Raw genomic sequence first — 20512 nt, 5'->3', positions numbered from 1 at the left:
TAATAATTAGGCTGAATTTGTTTTGTTTTAATCGTTACACATTTTTTTTCCTGTTCAGGTCAAAATTCCCTTTTAAACAAACTTCTTGTGTGCATGTGTGTTTTTTGTGTGTGTGTGTGTGTGTGTGTGTGTGTGTAGTGTAAGTGTAAGAGTGAAAAAATAGGAAATAAAGTTTTCAGTTGATTTCAGTTAAAACAAAACAAGTTAAATTTTATAAGCTAATTCTTAAAGTTACATGAACACGGACTCTAAAATTATATACGTACAAAAGTCCTTAGTACCTACTTAGCGTCTATTAGATTAAGTGCCCGTTAACCTAAGACTCAGTAATGCATAGCAGCGGAAAGTAAAAACTTACAATCAAATTACGTAAAGAATATTTAATTATAATAGTAGAATAGCCAATGTGTTTAAACCCTTCGATCCGTTCATATGTTTATAGAGATGTTAATAAATGTACGGATCCTTTTAAAAAATTAACATTTCAAAAGCTTTACTGTGTCCCTATGCAATCCATTAGCGTAATGAATGTCCAGGGCAAGATAGGAGACTGAAAGGTTTTAAAATTACCTAATCATTTTAATTTTAAGCATCTGCATATACAACCATTGCAATTCAGTAATTAACTAAATGTTTTTTTGCGTGTATATATTAAAGCTACGCCAGATACGAGAAGATATAAATGCATACATCAAATTGATTTCAATTGTATTTGTGAGATCAAAATTTAAAAAATACACTTTATTCAAGTAGGCTTTTACGAGCACTTTTGAATCGTTACATAAGAAACTATATTAAGTGAAGCTACCGGTTCGGAATGCAGATTCTACCGAGAAGAACCGGTAGGAAGCTCAGTAGTTACTCTTTTTAAACATTTACAAATACGAAGTCATGTTAATTAAATACAAATAATATACCTATGTATATAATACATCCCCCCTGGAAGTCAACAAGGAGTATCCCGTAATAACATAACGCGAGATAATATATAAATGTCAATATGAATCCATTGGTTCGTTTTTAGTTGTAATTATCGTAGTTTATTTAAACTATTGACGCAACTGCCAGTACCTACATGTTCCTTTATTGGCCAAAATCCTTTAATCCTTTAAAGGAAAAGGCTTCTGAAGTCTTGGATATTTTCCAAAGCACTGTTCCAGTGATACGTAAACGTAATATACATTCACATAGTAGTGGAAAATTTTCATCCAGCACGTGCAGTTGTCCTAATATCATTTAATGTCTTAAAAATTATGTGATGATAACATTAATCTGAATTCACAATTCTTTTAAGATAAGCCTATTAATAATTCATCATTTCAGCCGTAGAACGTGCAGTGCCGGACATAGGCCTCCCCCAAAGCTCGCCACAACGACCGGTCTTATGTAGCTTCCGATGACCTTAATATTTGTTTGTATTCTAATAAATATATGGATAGTTTCAAAATTGAATCAAGACCAAACAATTTCAGATTTGATAGACAGCACAGTTTATATTTATCAGACTAGGTAATAATTTGACTCATTAACAGCGTCATCGACTGTTACTTATCAATGATTATTTAGATCAAGGTCGAATTAGTTAAGCTGGCTTCGATCACCGTTTAGAAACATGAGACGGATAAAATTATTTTTCTTTGGAATTTTCGGTACATTACTTACATAGCGGTTCTTTAATATAGTCCTGGACAAAATCAATCACTTAAACATTAACATATTTAATCGTAAAATGAGTTTCGTAGACTTGAATCCGCGATTAGTCGTTTGAAAATCGAACCAATTGAATGCATCGTATTCAGAAATTCTCCAAAGCGTACACGGGAACACTGAGTTTAATTGGCAGGCAACAATAGACGATTTCCCAATAAAGCGATTCACATTCTGCTGCATGCGCAACTTTCAAGATTATTTACAAATTTCGAATTAATTTTCAATAATCTTTAACAGTTTGGTATAATTTTATTTAGTATAAGATACAATAGGGTGACTGACTGAACCGTGAAATTCAAATTTACGTTGATATATTAAATTTTCGATAACGTGTCCTCAAAGAGAAGAGATTGCATCGGGCGTGCATCTGGCGTGCGTTACCATTTCAACTATCCACTAAAAATATGAAGATTTACATATAGCATCACTTCTATACAGCTCCAATATTTTTCTATAATAAACAAGGATATTGCATTTAAAACCATTGTTTCAAATAGTATACAAATATTGAATGGTTAAGTTAAGAAAATTTTTTTTTATCGTGCAATTTATGCTCAACCTGTTTCAATATATAGTCCATCTATATATCAAGCAGAACCAAACTTGCTAATCCGAAGTTAATAGGAAAAAAAATTAAACGATTCGCTTTACATCGCGTCATATATTCTATGGATAGTTATCCTATCATTTGGTAAATAGGTTCCTAGAGTCCATTTGAGCGAAAATATATGATAAGGGCTATTGAATTGCGATGGCTGTATTGAATGACGTAATAAATGCGCTTCAATTCAATTATTTGCTAAAGCCAGTAAATTGCATACGTAAATTGACGGAATATTTTTTCATGTGCGCTTTAAGTAGAACGTTATTAAGCAGAGCGCGTAGTATCATTGTTTAAAAGCCGTTTTATATATCGATCTTGTTCGAATTTTAAAACGCAGTAGAAAAAAAAATTGTAGTTCCTATTTAGTCCGGCATGCACTTTGCACATAACTCAATTCAAAATTAGAGTGTTGTTTTTTTTTTCAAATAACACTAAATACTATATTAACTAGCGGGTTATAGAAGATTTGATTAAATTATTTTGGAGTTAGTAACATTTAATCTTAATAAATGCGATGTACATAAATTTTCTAATTAAACAGGATACTTTATTAGTTCCTGTGGGATACTTATGAGATAATTTTGTTATTCCCTGATTAGGGTAAACAGTTTAATGAAGAATGAACAAATATGTAACATTATACAGTAATAAATTCTGTATAATCAAACATATTATTGTATTAAATAGCAAGTATTTAATCTATACAATTACACATAACAATGATCTATTGATATAATTTTACTCAATGATGTCCAATTTTTATCAATTTAGGTAACTAATATGGTGGTCGGATTAGTATGATTAATGATGTTTTCATTCAATCAACAATTTGTAAGTTACAGTTCATACATATAAATATAGTTTACTGAGTGTTATTATACTTCACTAAATTTACTAAAGTAAAGGTATACTAAGATGGCTCCTTCGCACGGTTTCTCCCATGTACACCGTAACCTTAACCGTAACCATACGTTTAAACGTAATTGCTCCTGCCTCGTTTCGTGATGTGATAAGGTATAACGCGGTAAAATATTTTAAAATTAAATAAATATCGGTAAATTTCTATGCGAAATTTTATTAAAACTAAAGCCTTAGAACGTGACACTCGCAAGTACTCAAACTGTAACAATTATTTTAATTAGTTGTGTTTGTAAATACCTCCGGTGATTATGATTGTAATTACAATTTATGTTCGCGTAACAAATCAAATTAGTAATACATGATATAGCTCAAATATTATACTAATGCATGTACATTAATTATATCAAAGACATCCTTCGATTCAACTTCGACTTTATGCATGTAAGCTATAAGGTTCAATTTATTGCCTTAGCAACTCTCATCCTGGTTTGGGCTCTAGTAATCATAATTGTCAAATTATATAGAAGCAACTAAGCAAGACAGTCTATTAAGTATACTCTGAAAATTAGCATTAAATGTAGTACAATTACTGCTTTCTGTATTCCTTTTTAACTGTTTTATATGTGTCAGTTTTATTTATTATAGTCGTTAAATTATATCGATCTGCGCTTCTGTAACTGGTCTAATAACAATAATAACTTTCACGTTCCCGGGGCGTGCTATGTGACATGCTCCGCAGTGAGCACTCTACAATGTGATGATCACACTAAGATCAGCTTTGCGTTCGCACAAAAACCAGTCATGTGAACATTCTTGAAAAATATTTAGGGCAAAGATTTTAAACTTTAAATTAATATGTGCGCTTTGAGAAACAGTTGGTCGTTACATATAACAAGAAGTACCGTAGGCATGCATTTCTTTACAATTCAACAATTATTCGTAACATTAAGTATTTGATTAATTTATAATACGAGATTTCGAATTATTATAGATGCTTTTCACCTAATATAAATGTCTCAAAACACCTTTCGTTAAGGACAATTAATATAAATCAATGCAATGGTTTAAATATTACGTATCTGTAGTTTTATGAACTAAGTTCTTTTACGCGGCCTAGAATAGATGAACTGGCAGAAATTGTCACATATGGAAAAAACGTCATGCTCCAGTTGACGTTTCCCTCCCTTTCTCTTTATCTCTTTCGATATCTATACGGTTTTAAATAATATTATTTAAACCTATTTTTGCTTATGTTTTAATTCACACGGGATTTTTAATGACAATTTAATATCTTGCCATTTCGTTATTATCAAACGGTAGTAATTTATTTCACTATGAGCCACTTAATAGATATGTACTATATAGCAAAACTTATTTCGGATCTTCCAAGGCACTTATTTTTTATCACATAAATGCGTCACGTTAAATCAACAATAAAATGGGTAAAATGAAAGAGAAAAAGGTCAAAAACCGCTTCTCAATACCAAACGTCCGTCCTGAACTAGAACAGTCCGTCAAGATATTTATATCCACCAAACAACAATACTCCGTAACAAAACAGTTGAATACAAAAAAACTCGTACAAAAACTCTACCTGTTTTCTTATTAAAACGGAACTAAAGCACTTTGCGTTTCCTTATAGAAGAAATAAAATCTTTGGGGTGCATAAAATAACGATGAATCCGCTGATCTTTAGATTAAGTCAGGTGGCTATTGAAATACTAACGGTTCCTGTACTCGCAGAAACTGAAAATGTGGGCAATTGATTTTTATGAGTGAGTCGATTGATGCGAGTACGCGGAATCATGACTGTCTCATCACCATCAAAATCGATTTCGTTTCGAAGTTTTGTTTATACTATTTATAAGTTATCTTATTGTGGAATATTTTTATTCAGGTAGACTTTTATAGGAATTCACAGCACTTAATCGTTGTGTTGTATTAAATATCAATCTACCATCGGTTTGGTATGGAGATTCCGGCAAGAGTATACTGGTTAATCATGTCAAATAATAACATTACACTAATATTACGATAATATATTTAAACCTTCATTAATCCCGTATGAAAATCAACGAATACGAACTCAACGTTATTTTCTCATCCATATATCAATAAAAATAGGGCGTATAACATTGTTTCGCAATGCATTAAGTGCAGAACGACCGTAGCAATTACTATATAGCGTGAGCTCCATGTGCTAACCACATGGCCTATGAAAAATGATCAGGGAAAAATTATTTATTACAAAATGACCATAATTTATCTCGTTATGTTATAACCATAGAACATTTATAATAAAAATTACACGACACAAGCTGTAGTACTCTTTAAATAACATTATTTCATTACGATAACATCCTACTCAGTAATTAGAACACTTCTTTCATTCTACCCATTAGAATCTTATTATAATATATCAAATTAGTTTATATTTAATTAAACTAATTATTAAGCGTTAATTAAATGCAACTAACTAATGAAAATACAAATATATAATTAAAATATTATTCATTTTAAAGTAAGTCATTTAAAGAACATGAGCGCCTATTTATATATATATTTGTTTCATTAAATAACATTTTGATAGATAGACTAATTCTGCCATTTGATATTTTAATTGCCATTAGAGCAACGCCAGACATTATGTGGTTATACTTATTATAGTATATGGTCTTACTAAGTAAAAGTCATTGTTGTTTCAAAATACTATATAATATTAAAATATTTTTAGTTGGTAGAAATTTATGACATCTTGCGAAAACCCAATCATTATTACACCGCCAATCAACAATAGTTAGTTTGCTATAATATGACTTAAAGGGTGAATTGGGTGATCCAACTGGTCACGTGCCGTTTTATTATAACAATATGTTGACAGAATCAGTCGTCCTGATATTAATTATCCTTAAACAGAACTGTTTTTACAGGATTAAAAACTATTTTGATGAAAAAATGCGGCACATAGATAGAGGGATTCCCGGGATTCAAAGAATGCCCTAGACACATAGAACGCAATAATTTACGTATGTTACGAAGGCCTGCAAACTTTCCAATCTATGCCCCGCCTATGGTTCAGAATCTTCATCGGCAAAACCTAAATAGTTTTCTTGACCCAACCCGAGACTCGAACAGTACCATCTACAATTGTATCGTGTAATTATTATCTCACCACTAAACTGACGAGGTGTATATTTATTCAGTTTTTAATTAAACACTGCTCTACTTAAATACATAAAATATACATACATTTCAGACACTATGTCATGTGCTCTCTTTTATTAGTCAGGTTGCGTTATCATTCCAATTAATATGACAGCATTGTCAGGTTATAACACAACATTTATTGGCGGGAATATTTTAATCAGTAGTAGTTTACTTCGCCCATCTATTATTTTACTGCTAAACAGCAATACTTAGTCAATAGTTAACTATTATTATATATATAAATAAATAATAAATACATACTAGATATTACTAACAGTATTTAAAACGCGATATTTAACATGTTTTTTATTTTTATTTGGTGGAGCTCGATATTTCGACATTATCTACGAATGTCTTGTTCACGAAAATATCCCGTTTTAAATACTGTTAGTAATAAAAATAACCATGTTAATTTAAAATCTTAAATATTAGATATCATCACATACATTACTCTGATCCCAATGTAAGTAGCTAAAGCACTTGCGTTATGGAAAAACAGATGTAACGACGGTACCACAAACACCCAGACCCAAGACAACATAGATAACTAATGAACTTTTTCTATATCGACTTGGCCGGGAATTAAACCCGGGATCACGGTATCCATGAAAACTGGTGTACACAGTACTCGACCATGGAGGTCATCAAATAATAGTTACATAGTATTGTTGTGTTCCGGTTCGCAAATCGAGAGAACCACTATAATTACAGACCCAAAGGATATAAAATCTTAGTTCACAAGTTGGAGCATTGGCGATGTAAGGAGTGATAAATGTTTCTCACAGTGCTAATGTCAATTTCGGTGATCACCACTTACCATCAGGTGACCCATTTCCGCCTACCTATTATTTGTAATAAAATAATAGTTTCGGTACGGGTAACTTCGACCGCTTATTGTAAGTGACCCACTTGCCTTTGCCTTTTAATATTGAGTAAATATAACCTGCCTGCACGTAAACCACTTGCCAAGCGTTCTTAAGCTCTCGGTCAACAATATAAACAGCTGAGGGCCATTAAACAACCCGCCGGTCTCTCCCATTAAATTTTTTTATAGCAGATATGATAAGCCGTTACAAAAACTCTATAAAACCGGAATCCTGTCATTAAATGTTTTGTTCGCCTTTTATTATCCTTTGATAACCAATGATATACGTATGTTTGAAGAATTCTGATGTGATTTTTTTCATGTTTATGATTGAAAATAAAATATTTCGGTAGTGTAACCATTAAAAGAGCTGTCATTTGATGTTTGTACATACTATACAGGGGACAGTAACAAAGTGTTGTTACTTCGTTGTTGTTTGTGTGTTGTCCCTTGTAAAGGGACTACTCACTACCTCTTTAAACCACTAAAAGCACAAAGTATTAATATTTAAGGATAAAATAGCATGAGTGGCTGATATATCCTCAGAGTTTTCCAACAGGAGAAGGAGTCTACAACACATTCAATACCTTTGTCTGTCTATCCCAACAGTATGAAGAGAATACTACTAATAAATCGGTTTTAGGGGACTTACCAATGGATAAATAACAACTTATATTTTATTTAGGATATTTTTCTATCATCCTATCCTATAAAAAAGTCAGATGACTGTTGTTGTGCACAAATGCTTATTTTTAAAGGATTATTTAAATGTCAATTGAAACGATCTACTAGGGCATACAAACATTTGATCAATAATTCCAATGTTGTCACAGTGTCAAGATCAGAAAGCTTGTAATCAATACAGCAAATGCAAAGGCATTGGACCGTTTGCGTCCAGATTCAGCGATTTGTCATTAGCTCACTCACAATAGTCGCATCGTCGCAGTGGAATGCCAATAACCGAACCATTGTACCGCCCTCCGCGGGGGGACAATAACGGTTTAATATATGGGGTTGATGTATACAATAGTACACGGTGCTTTCCAGGAGTCATAGAAACTAGTGCACACAGACACATAAGCATAGAAACATTTTCATCTTGAAAATAAATTTACTTTTTATAATGTAATGTCTTATCCACAAATATTTGATGAGGAAAGACTCAAAAAGCACAGCATCAAAGAGTACCGCTGAAACTCTAACGCAAGCTGATCAGACTCCTCCGACAAAGTTTTGAAAATCGTATATTGTTGGAATACGTTTATACATATATGTACAGTATATATTTTATTCATTCTAGCACAAACTATTCCACATCCATGGCAAAATTCTATTCATCGTGTTTTATTAATACCTTATAAAAAGAAAAGCGTGACTTTTTCAAACGACTTTCTCTGAGCAATAAAGATAAAACGTATGGAACATAGATTATGTAACCATTCTTTTTAATTTTACCTCGTTGGAAAAACACTCTTGCACATTTCCCCCATACGCGTTGATGCCTAGATCGCCTGGCGAGACGTACCATACTGCAATATCCAATAAAAATCAGCGGTACCGACTCTGTCTCTTCTAAATACAGTGCCAAATTTTATCAAAAATGCATATTTTAATTGAAAAATGCATTATAAACTTAATGAAGAAAACTTATGTATGCCTGAGCATTTTGGTACTTTTTTTTATTTTTAATAATATGGAAATAACTAAGACAACTGTTTCTATCAGTCACAATATCAGTCTATTGCCTAACTTTCTCAGAGCTGAGTTGATACCTGCTAGAGTTCACAAATGGAGGCTCCACCGAAGCTTTGAATCCAACATTATACTGAAGAATTAATGATTTCAATATCGTTTTATTTTTTTTTACTTTTTTTTTAAATATTGAGCAATGTACTTTTTTTTATTAAATTAAGGGTCCTTGTCCTTGTAATTTTTTATGTCAGAATAGTTTTAATTGGGTTATGAAGTAAAATTCGAGATGCTATGTTATGCTAAAACTTTTGTATGAGTTAGTACAGTTACTTATGGAGATAGGACAATTACATAATCCCTTCGAAAATGAAACTAACTGACTGATTTTTTTTAAATACTATAGTATCACTTAGTATCACTTAGTAGGACTTATATAAAATTTGATCATACATGGGACTGTTTCGTCCGTAATATTAGTAAAGATTATATAATGTATTCAGAAAGAGATCGTACGGTACAATGTTGGCAAAGGAATACGATAGAAATTGAAAATCGCTCTATTTGAACATCAAACGACCCTTACCCTTTGTGGATTTTTTATATGATCGTACATTCTGGTACTTCGCAACAATATCCGGTTATTATTTTCGTCATATCATCGCTGGGAAAGGCTTAGGGCGTGATTTGTTGACGTCATTATTCGAAACATTTTGTCGAGGATTTCCTAAGACATCAAGAAGTCGAAGAGAATATAATTTATTGAATTATTTCATTATATTTTCTACAATATTTTAATAAATTCACTTTGTAGAAATGCTTTGAGCTAGCCCTTCTGGGAAGGTAACACCCACTCATCAGATATTCTGCCGCCAAGCAGCAATATATATATATACTACATGCACTAGGAACATAATATCTTAGTTTCCAAGGTTGATGGTGCATTTTAACCCAGTGATTACGGGACGATAGCTGCACATAAAATCGTACGCGTGTATCGGTTATAGTCTCATTTTGAAGGACGCTAACCGTAGGTGTGCAGAAAAATAAAGAGGATTCTTGATTGCAATTAATTAAATTGTTATGATTAAACAAATAATTAATTTTAGAAAGCGGAAAAGTTACTGGCCAGGTAGAGAAAGGCGCTTTGGCTGTATAAGAAAAAAAAACAAATGTAAAGCAGACGTCATCAGTTTACAATGATTTTAAATTAAAAGAACCTGTCATAGGTTTGGAAATTTGTAAAAATCTGTTGAATAAACGAGAAGTTTGGCGTACGATCCGCTAGTTGTAATAAAGCGAGAGTTCAAGAGAGCGCGATATATTTCACAGCTTTTTTTATTCTCTTATTCATTCCATCTTCATCTTACATATATTTTTTTAGATTTTGACAGATAAGCTTAGGCCGTTTGCGATTTATTATAATTATTCAACATCCCCATTAAGAAGGTCGCAAATTGTACCCTTGTTAGTTAATACCCAATATTTAATTCTAGACTTCATAATATTACAATATAATTATTATTGTAAATATTTAATATATTAGAGGAGAATGATGATGATAATTCCAAAATGTCTGATGAATTTATTATAGCAATAAACTCAATCTAAAGTAGCGATTGCTGCTAGACTTCAAAAAATCATATTCAAATTTTAATAACGATTTACTTGATTATTTTTTTATTATGCAAGTCACCCATACATGAAAACTGTCGAGCCGAATATCCATAAGCCGGGAAAACAAAATTTCACTGTTGTTGACACATTGTTAAGTCCCGTCGAACAGGCAGCGCTTGCTAAAAATATATACCACGATACACGCATCTATTTACCAATCAACATTCACTCGGGCGATTGATTGAATGAACTGCGAACAAATATCACAACGTACTATACACATCTATCTAAAAATAATAACACTTCATGATATTCAATACATTGCTGGTTATTTACGTCAATGTAACCAAACGAAGAACAAAGTTAGCAATGGAAATAAAAAATTAAATATCGTAGTAAGTTTGATATACATCTTGTTGAGTCGTGGTAGACAGTGAATGTTATTTCATAGTGGCAGTATGGTGGATGCTATTAAACTTTCAGAGGATTTCCAGTTTGCAGTAATTTAAAGTTTATACTAAAAATGGTATCGAAATGTCTCGCGTTGATCGAATCTCTATTACTCTTTTTACTGGTATCCGAGCTCACTATAAAATTGGCCTGAAAATAACTTTTCAGTGTGGCTTTTCCTACAGTCTACTTTATCTAATTGCTACGAATAGTACTCTACGGGATTGAAGTTACGTTTCTTTCTTGCAGGATATTTTGTCATTTATATAATTGGTAAAATGTAGTCTGTCGATTTTGTACAATAGTATTTTTTTACATTTTTTCATATTTTTATTATTATATTTGCATTTAAATGAAATTGAGACAATGAATCTGTACATTTTTAAAAAATATTTTAAATGGCTAAGCAATATTTACGTAGTAAGTTTTTAAAACAATTCTAAGTGCAATTAACTGTTTTTTCGACGACGTTCGACACTTAAATAATGAATTCATATTGTGTTCTTTATTCTGGTAAACTATTATAATCTACGTTATTCATTTTATGTATAATATAATTTTATTATTATATTATATTATCAAACTACATTCCTTAGTAAAATTAAAACTTACAGTTATAATATACTAAAATTTGACCTTGAAACTTTACGTCCATCTAACCTAAAGAAGTTTCACTTCAATACTTACGAGTTTTGAGTCCAAGAGGCTGCATCTTCCATAATAAATATTTCAAGTTGTCACACCATATCGCGAACAACATTCCTCTCACAGCATGAACTCATCAAGACTTTCATTAAATTGTCTCATTGTCACCGCCCTCGAAGAAATATTAACATGTTAATAACAATAGGTTCCAAAGTGGAATTATTCTACGTGGGCGTTGTCAGACTGAATGAAGTTACATCTTGTGATGCGCCTACGCATGTGACAACCATTTTCTTAAACAATATTTACAAATTTAATAGAGCGATATTTGTTACTGGCGATAAATACATACTAAAATCTCACGAGTAAGTTTTTTTTATAAATTATGAATTAAACTATTATAATAATGATTCGAATAAAATAACAAAGATTTTAACCACGTGCGTAAGACATTGTATTGTATTGTGTTCAAATGTATGCGCAAACAATGGTAGCAAACTTATTATTCTCTTAATCCCACAGAGCGATGGGATGGCGAGATTGGACTAGAAATAAATCAGGCGCAGAAACAACAGCTAGGTGATTCTGTAACCCGTACTTCGATTTCACGTGTGGAATTTGTAATGAAATCTCTATTTGGTATTCAGAAACTCGAATTAAATCTATACTAGCGCCACTTTGTGAGATTGTAAATAATATGAACTATTTTTCAGTGAGAACTGTATTATTTGACATTAATTGGCATTCTGGAACTCTTTCGAAATTCAAAAACTGAAACTAACCTCGACTTTATGCGTCAAATTAAAAGTTGATAAAATGTGGCGGAAGGCTCTAGTGAAAACTGTAAATCTATGTGATCTATTCAAAACATGTCATCAGACCAAATAAAGCTACCTTGACATGATATTATCACTCGGAAAGAGAGCTTTTCCTAACGTAAGTATACATGAGTAAGTAAATTTTACTTTTCAATCATTCATTAATCATAAAGCAAATTAAATCATATTTATCTTGCAGTTACAAATTAGTAATAATTCGTTGTCAATGAAGATCTAAAAAAATTTAATTATATTGCTTGACATATTAAACATTTATACTTTTTTTTTTTTACAAAATTTCACGCAAAGGTAATCTATGTTCAGACAGATATTAATAAAATGTGTCTGATTTTGCGCTAGAAATTATTTTAAATTATAAAATAAATATTTATAATTACGCGATACCAAATATTTTTAGATTCAAGGTCGTGTCGAAATGAGTTCAGATATGAACTGTTTCTAATCCTAACGTGGTTTTTGCTGAATCGCAATACATGTTTCCGAAGTTGGGCGGCTACTGAAAATCCCAATAACATTTTTCAAGCCAAGACTATGTATCTGAACCTGATCATTTAAGATAATATGATAATAATAATTAATGATAATGATAATTATATATAAGATACAAGCTAGATCCACAAAATAGTTTAATTTATAAATTATATTTATTATATTTTAATAATTAGATAAGATTAAAAGAATCAATTATATTAAAGAATTATTTATAAAAAAAAGTGAACTAGAAATTGTAGAGAATGACCTTTGCTTAAAATTATTTTCATCTAAACAAGCTTTATTTAGAAACAGCTGTTTTTAACAGAGGAAGTAAATTAAATGGAAGTGGAAAGAAAAACCCTTGTAATTTAAAAACGTCGACGCGTACAATTCAGCGTTAGAAAGAACGGCTCTTATTTCAACAGAGAGAATATAATTGTAACAGATTTTACTTTGAAATTAAATTAAAAATATTTTTGACTACATTTAAAATTACTGTTATGATTTAATTATTTTAAATATATTAAATTTAACAAATTGTTCGTTTTAATTAAATTTGAAGCCACCTTCAATTGCAAATGAATAATAATCTACCTAGAACTGACACGGAATTCAGTAGTAAATTATTTCTGCTAATTAAAATATGTATAAATATTGATTATATGCAATTTAATCAGTACTAAATAAATTAAAAAAAAATTAAATAACTTGAGATCACAATCACACGAGACACGGAAACTAATGGATTATAGATATCGATAGAATATCTTTCTAAAAGATAGAAATTTGTAAAATATTGTGTAATCTCTCTGGTGACCCTTATTTAATCAATGAATTTACAACGCATTTTATAAGACATCGTCAGGAATAAGAGCATATTGTATACGCTTATTAGGTCGTTTTTCTTCTGCAATACTTTCTATGAAAGCTGACCACGCAACTCAGTGGACGATCTATCCTCCAACTACCTTCTAGTTAGAAATAATTGGGGCTTAGAGCGTCCAGGTTGTTAGGCAATCGCTTGCCGTTGTGATATTCTATATATGAATATTTCTTTCATCGAGTATATTCTATACTCTCAATGGGAATGTTCTGCACCTTAATAATTAACTGATTGATAATTTAAAAACTACAAAAGAAACTTCATTCAATTTTCTTACAAATATAAAGTCTAAGTAATGTTTCCTGTATCTACAATGACTATATTATAATTATTTCATTGATAATAGTCAGGCGTGATGATATACCTGATGATAAGTAGTCCCCAACGCCTTTAGACATTGGTACTAAGAATTTTTAAGCATTCCTTACATTGCCAATGCTAACCTTAGGAAAATTAATGTATTTGTGCAAGCCCAAACAAGTAAAACATATTCAAATTCCTTAGCTTTGCTTACCTGCATCATTATCAGATCTATTAAAAAGTTCATACATACTTATCCATCTTCGTACATATCAGCACATTAATGTAAAATTTTTAGCGCCACCATATTAGGAAGAACAATTTAAACGAAGAGCAAAAATTTATTACAATCGGTAGCTCACATATGTGCAATAAAGGCCTACACGTAAAACCTATTACGAGGGCTAGACAAAAATGTGCATAAATAACATGAAGGCTTTTAAAACGAATGCAACCGAACAAATAGATCTTCGCGCTCGTAAATTTATGGTAATAACTATGCCATGCCGCAGCGGGATTCATTTCGCGTATTTATGTTACCCAGGACACCAACGGAGTTAAAACTTTGGTACACTAACGAGACAGAACGAGGAATCGGGATATCTATTCTGTTCTTTTAAACTTATTGTAATATGAAAATAACAAGAAGTTTTAACAAAAATACTTCTTAAAGAAATCGTATTTTCCTATTTCACATCAAGTATTGCGTTTGCTGGAAACGAGTACGTCATGACCAAACTTATTTGGATCCGTTTGAAAGTTACTACGCGCAACGTTGCTTTTGAAGAACATAAACCTCATTTAGATTTCTCTAGAACGTTTCTGAACTAAATGTTCATCATTTTATTAAAAAAAACACATCACCTGTACTAAAAATACGCTCATTAACATAGATAGTTAATTTGAGTATAGTATGGCAAATTGGTCATACAATATATGACCTGTTAAAATTTATTCACGAGCTATAAGTTTCGATAGCAATGACCCGGATAAAAGTTCCGTCAAAGCCTCCGTAAGAGAATGAGCGGCATACGAAAGTTGGGCAATTTCTTAAAAACCACTTTATTCCTGCTATAACCGGTTTTAACTGGTTCCGACCGGTTGTTACACGATAAAAGGCAATCGTGCGATTCGTGTCACGTTGCGCGACAGATTCGGATTGGAATGGGAATTAGGACATTTCAGAGTGCACCTAAATTCTGGACGACATTGTAGTTGCATAATGAACTGGATTATTCATGAAGGTATTAATTATTTAGCAGTCGTGCCGGATTACGCATTGTTATACGTTAGCGCAGTTGACATGTCTATCTGACAACGTTGTCATCCGTTGCCGCTATAGTTACCATATAATATGGATTTTTTGCCTACGTTTACGGGCACGGTCAAAGCTCGCGATACAAAAATTAATTATACATTATACGTTAATTGAATTTACTAGTTTATTCGATGGATATACATTGTAATGAAAGATAGTGGGTTTAAGCCCGAGTAACCAACACGCCTTTCTCGCCGGTAAAAATCGTACATCAGTAAGAAGCGTAAATGTGATGAAATTCTATATCCACATCCACATGAGAATTCATCAACCTGTATTGAAGAAGCTTGGTGGAATAAGGTCAAAAACATGAGGAGGTTTTCTAGAAGTAGTGGTTCTTCCCAAGACAAGCAAAAGGCTTGTGTAGGTTTTTGTTATAAAATATCGTATAAGTACATATTGTTTTTATAATAAACGCCCATTGCTACCGGTCCGTGGACATTGGCTCTATAAAAAATCCGTACATCGCCAATTCGCCACAGTTCTGCGAAGCTAAGATATTATGTCCCTTGTGCCTGTAGTTAATCTGGCTCCGTCACCTTTGAAACCGGAATACAACAATACTATACTACAATGCCGTTTGGTAGTAGAAATGAATGGAATGGATCGAAAAATTATAAAAATAAGATTTTAACTCTTTATATTTCTAACATTCAATAAATTACTTAAACAAAGGCGTCAAAATGATTTCATAAAAAAGCTGAAAGTATTTTTTCATATAGATATCCTTTAGCTAGACAAGTGAGAATTTATTTTCGTGTTAGCTAAGTTATTTGATATTTCTCCATGCTTCTTCCATGTGGGAATTTGAAAACTTAATCTAGTCTTGAAAGCAGACGCGATGGCACAAACATTCCAATATTGGAAATCTGAGTGTTTGCTATAAAAATACGCTTTTGCTATGGATTTAGAGGAAAATTTAAAATAGGTCGTTCTTCTACAGTTTCTGTCCCCTGCGGCGGACTGCGATGAATCATGAAATTGCTAAGCAAATAAGTATAATTTGGCTTATTTACAGATCGTCATTGCTTTACCTACAGTAAAATCATTGTTACGTTTGTTATTATGAATTAACATATTGTAAAGTTTTAATATAACATTTACATTGATTAGATATGTTTTCTTTTTTTTTCAATATTTATAAATAAAATATATCGATATATTGAATATTTTACAAAGGTACTAAAGAAAAACAAAGGTTGTTAAAATACTTTGTAACTGGAAGAACGTTAAATAACATAATACTCGAAGCATGATTGAATATATTTATATTTGTAGTGTGATTGAATAATCTACAATTGAAAACATAATTAAAATATCTCTGTTACAGATAATAGACTCTATTAAATCAAAATTAAATCTGATAATGCACCAGCAATGTTAAGAGCGTATAATTTTTCTATAATGCATATAGTCTTAATTTAAATTTAAATTAAAATGCCTCATCCAATGAGGTTTCTAGTTTCCAAACTTCAAACCAGTTTCTGGTTTCTATTCTGCTTATCTTCCTCAGATTTCTGAACGTTTTTCGTTATTTTTCCGCGTTTACTTTTTTTAAAGCTCCCGCTGTGAGTCCGTCTGTTAAATCTATGTATGTATTGGTGTTTAATGAAGTTTGTTCTGATCTCAGTCCGTTTGTTTGAACACGGTTTTAAACTCGATAACAGGGGTGTTGAACGATGTTCAAACTTATTTATTTTGTTTATTTCTGTTTCGAGTTAAATTAATATAAAATAAAACAAAAATCAAAATATTGTTTATTAAAGTTGGCATATTTATAGGCAGCGATGCCGTGATGCCCCACAGAAGAGACGGAGTGGGTAACGCTGGTTTTTTTAGTGGGTATTATGGTGTGCTGGGGCGCAACAGGCGTTAGTGGCCCCGGCGAGTACCAAAATCTGATCCCCCTTTATTAATTAATATTATTTAATTTTATCCATAATTTTTTTTTTAATTCAATCAATGCAATAAACCGATAGTCATTTTTTTTATTCTTTACCACAGTACACATAGAATATTTAAGGTTGGGTCTCTCTAGTGAGCATGATACATAATCGTATCAGAGGGACCCACTCTTCCACAACACCATGTGTTATATAAGCAACTAAAGAATAAACAAACTTTTAATTAATATAAATAAAGTTAAGGAGAAAAAATAAAATAAATAAAAGTAAAGGTAACTAAAATTAATAATTATTACAAAGTGCGTGTGTGTTTGTGTGAGGCGTGTGTGTGTGTGTATGAATCTTTGATGCGCATGTAGTGTGTGTTGCTTTATACATACAAAATATTGCTTACTTCCTACGAACGAGTAGTTCGATCTCGTCGTAGCTTTTTGTTATTAACCAGTCATAATTACAACTTGAATGTACTACGAGTAATAACTCATTGTTCTTTAAATACTGTAAGTAGATAGATTATTATCAATTAAGCATAGTAAAACAAGAGAGAGTCAGGTCCTCCTTATACGCAATTAATAAAAAAATAATAACGAGAAGTGTCTTTAAAAAAATCGATACAAAAAAATTGAATGATTACTTTTCAAAGTTGTATTGATATTTTAATTGCAATCAAAATAGGATCAAAAACGAATTTGAACATACACAGTGTAACTACAGGCACAAGGGACATAACATCTTAGTTCCCGAGGTTAGTGGCGCATTGGTGATGTAAGGAATGGTTAATATTTCTTACAGCGCCATTGCCTATGGGCGGTGGTGACCACTTACCATCAGGTGGCCCATTTGCTCGTCCGCCTACCGATATCATAAAAAAAATGTTATATTTTTTATCAGGGGCCACAGACGACAACATACAATATTTATAAACAACAATAAATTACGAATAATTAAGTTGTGAACGCTTGTAGTTAATAATAATTATTAATCTTCGGTGTTAATTAAATTTTGATCCGCGCGGAGATTTGTATTTATTTTAATGATAGCTGCACGTTGAACTTATATTAAACAATGATTGAAACATTAGTAAGCCTGCATATTTTAAAGCATTTTTAGATTCTAATAATAACTGGTTTTTATTTAAACACTTGGTGATAGATCTTTGCACAAGCCTGTTTGGGTAAGTAAAAAAATACTTAGTATTGTTTGTTTGCTTGTAGAAACAAACTTAAAAGCATAAACTCAAGCGATTAACTAGTAATAATTGAAATTCCATTTTATTCGTTTCATTCATTATTATTCATTTATTATTAGAAGAAAAAAGTAGATTTTAATCGAAACTTTTTTTTTTAATAAATTTTTGAAGTTGCAATTTTGACTTATTTTGAAAAAATCTAAAAAACGTGATAACTCAAAAATGGTTTACTTTAGCATTATGCATATGGGGGTTAAAATAATCGCAAATAGTCACCCCTATCACCTCCTAGCGGGAATACGTCGAATTACCAATAACGCTGTATATATAAGCGAAATACCACTCACTGATTAATCACGAAATCTCAGAAGCAACACCTATAAACTTAAAATTTGTCAGGTAGATTCTTTTTAGGATGTAGACATCCACTAAAAACAGATTTTACGAAACTCCACCCCAAGAGGGGTAAAGCGGGGTTTGGAAGTTTGTGTTTAATAAATTCCGCGCAGGTAAAGCCGCAGTTTCAGCTAGTATTATATGAGTTTTCAACATTTGATATCGACTTCCAAAATTTGCATACATATTGGCTTTGTACAATATCAATATAAAATACAATATCCAGGTCAAATTTAAAATAATTGTAAAAGAACATGCGATAAACTTATAACTAACTTTTTATTTTGGAGGAATAATAATTGTACATATAAAATACGAAGCATTTTTATTCAAACACCACAAGTAAACTGTGCTCAACGTGTAACGCTATGTAAAATCCAGTAGGAAAGAACCGGTAGCGAGGGTACGGCATACTATTGATCCGACACTAATACCCCTAATCCACTTAGAACGTCTTCCGGAATAAGTATGAGTGACAGGGGATTACAAGGAACCCAGTCAGGTCAAAAATGTTACTAATTTAGAAATAGAACTATTTGATTGTTATCATGATTTAATTCTTTACTGTTGTATGTTATTCTAACAATACATAAATATTACACTAATGAGCACGAAACACAACTTTTCCTTTATTTAAACACGATCTAACAATCACTTTAGATCGTCGTTTTACAAAATAAATGAAAAGTATAAAAATATAAATGACTCATTTTAATCAATCTTAATTATAATTATAATATTCAAACATATAGCCAGAATTTTACAAAATATTATGACGCCCCATTTATTTATATTTTTTAGCTTTAAAAACATCAATTTAGAAATGTAAATTCCCTTCATCTATATATGGACGAATGTGCCATTCTTAATAGCCAACTAATCATAACCATAATATTCATTATTTTAGGCTGTATCCATATACATCTACGTAGGTAGTATGTCATAACATAAAATATAGAGAGAGCTTTTAAAATTTTGAAAGCTTGTCCATATTTTATCCTGTAGTATTCCTCGCACCGTTTTATATTATGAATAATACCTTTTAACCTATATTGTGTAATATATTAAAAATGTCATAAAATACCTAAATGATGAATCATTTGCATTTCAAATATCATCTTCATCAATTATTTAATACAATTTATATAACTTTTAAAAAAATTATCAAACACACACACACGCCGAAAGGTAATCACAGTCGAATCAATTATCCTATGAAATATTTACAAACCGCCAATCTGCGTAGCAGAATTATGGAGAACTGAAGCCGATCACAAAGGCATTAACGCGGGTATAGCGCAGATAATTACCAAATGGATTTGCACAGACCACTGTTGATAGCGATAAGTTCTCATAGTGTCCGGTTACATGGCAAAAATTTAACGGATATGTCCCTAGTCCGTTATTTAATTACTAAATGGTTTAATCACTTATTAAAGAGCCGAGTTGTTTCTGCAGCTAGAACGCGAAAATCTTAACCGAATCTTAACGAGATTCGAACAGGTGCAACCATCATGAGCTTTCTTGTGCTTAATTTATGTTTATAATTCATCTCGAGCTC

The sequence above is a fragment of the Vanessa tameamea genome, chromosome 6, assembly GCF_037043105.1.
Source record: "Vanessa tameamea isolate UH-Manoa-2023 chromosome 6, ilVanTame1 primary haplotype, whole genome shotgun sequence".
Taxonomy (NCBI): Eukaryota; Metazoa; Arthropoda; class Insecta; order Lepidoptera; family Nymphalidae; genus Vanessa; species Vanessa tameamea.
The sequence above is the reverse complement of the archived record's forward strand: the minus strand, read 5'-3'. Positions refer to the sequence as shown.